Here is a 1,560-nt window from a genome sequence, read left to right as displayed (position 1 = left end):
AACAAAAAGATTCGTCGATCGAACCGGCAAAATTAAACTGAATTTTAAAGGAAAAAAAAAGGAAGGGATGCAACACGAGGACTTCCCAGGGGGTCAGCCATCCTAGTACTACTCCTGCCCAAGCACGCTTGACTTCAGAGTTCTGATGGGATTCGGTGCGTTAGTGCTGGTATGATCGCATCCGTCATTCTCAGCACTCCAAATTCTATTATGCTTCTTTCTCCTCCGCCGCCCGTCACACCCCGCACGCGCCCCCCTGCGCTATGCCCTTGTTCTCATTTCCGCCAAGAGGAAAAACAAAAAGATTCGCAGATCGAACCAGCAAAATTAAACTGAATTTTAAAGGAAAAAAAAGGAAGGGATGCAACACGAGGACTTCCCAGGGGGTCATCCATCCTAGTGATACTCTCGCCCAAGCAAGCTTAACTTCGGAGTTCTGATGGGATCCGGCGCGTTAGTGCTGGTATGATCGCATCCGTCATTCCCAGCACTCCAAATTCTATTATGCCTCTTTCTCCTGTGCCGCCCGTCACACCCCGCACGTGGGCCTCCGCGCCTCGCCCAATTTCTTGTATCCGCCAAGAGGAAAAACAAAAAGATTCGACGATCGAACCAGCAAAATTAAACCGAATTTTAAAGGAAAAAAAAAAGAAAGGATGTAACACAAGGACTTCCCAGGGGGTCACCCATCCTAGTACTACTCTCGCCCAAGCACGTTTAACTTCGGAGTTCTGATGGGATCCGGTGCGTTAGTGCTGGTATGATCGCATCCGTTATTCCCAGCACTCCAAATTCTACTATGCCTCTTTGTCCTCCGCCGCCCGTCACACCCCGCACGCGGGCCTCCGCGCCTCGCCCCTTTCTTGTTTCCGCCAAGAGGAAAAACAAAAAGATTCGCCGATCGAACCGACAAAATTAAACTGAATTTTATAGGAAAAAAAAAAGGAAGGTATGCAACACGAGGACTTCCCAGGGATGCAACACGAGGACTTCCCAGGGGGTCACCCATCCTAGTACAACTCTTGCCCAAGCACGCTTAAATTAAGAGTTTCGATGGGATCCGGTGTGTTAGTGTTGGTATAATCGCAACCGTCATTCCCAGCGCTCCAAATTCTATTATGCCTCTTTGTCCTCCGCCACCCGTCACACCCCGCACGCGGGCCTCCACGCCTCGCCCCCTTTCTTGTTTCCGCCAAGAGGAAAAATAAAAAGATTCGTCGATCGAACCGGCAAAATTAAACCGAATTCTAACGAAAAAAAAAGAAGGGATCCAACACGAGAACTTCCCAGGGCGTCACGCATCCTAGTACTACTCTCGCCCAAGCACGCTTAACTTCAGAGTTCTGATGGGATACGATGCGTTAGTGCTGGTATGATCGCATCCGTCATTCCCAGAACTCCAAATTCTATTATGCCTCTTTCTCCTCCGCCGCCCGTCACACCCCGCACGCGCGCCCCCGTTCTCGTTTCCGCCAAGAGGAAAAACAAAAAGATTCGCCGATCGAACCGGCAAAAATAAACCGAATTTTAAAGGAAAAAAAATGAAGGGATGCGACATGA

The 1,560-nt window shown here is 49.4% G+C and overlaps 3 non-coding genes and 2 pseudogenes across 3 annotated transcripts; all 5 read right to left on the bottom strand.

The window, feature by feature from the left end:
• Nucleotides 1-64: 64 nt before the first annotated feature.
• Nucleotides 65-183, bottom strand: LOC124892246. Its single transcript, XR_007050139.1, has one exon. It is a non-coding gene; the product is annotated as a 5S ribosomal RNA (ribosomal RNA).
• A 175-nt stretch (nt 184-358) lies between these two features.
• On the bottom strand, nt 359-477 carry LOC124892247. The gene has a single exon (XR_007050140.1). It is a non-coding gene; the product is annotated as a 5S ribosomal RNA (ribosomal RNA).
• Nucleotides 478-653: 176 nt separating this feature from the next.
• Nucleotides 654-772, bottom strand: LOC124892242. The gene has a single exon (XR_007050138.1). It is a non-coding gene; the product is annotated as a 5S ribosomal RNA (ribosomal RNA).
• Nucleotides 773-972: 200 nt separating this feature from the next.
• Nucleotides 973-1,091, bottom strand: LOC124892244 (annotated as a pseudogene).
• Nucleotides 1,092-1,265: 174 nt separating this feature from the next.
• On the bottom strand, nt 1,266-1,384 carry LOC124892248 (annotated as a pseudogene).
• Between the last annotated feature and the right edge of the window lie 176 nt (nt 1,385-1,560).

The sequence above is a fragment of the Capsicum annuum genome, unplaced genomic scaffold (genome assembly GCF_002878395.1).
Source record: "Capsicum annuum cultivar UCD-10X-F1 unplaced genomic scaffold, UCD10Xv1.1 ctg45276, whole genome shotgun sequence".
NCBI classification, from domain to species: Eukaryota; Viridiplantae; Streptophyta; class Magnoliopsida; order Solanales; family Solanaceae; genus Capsicum; species Capsicum annuum.
This window is presented reverse-complemented; position numbering and strand designations above follow the sequence as displayed.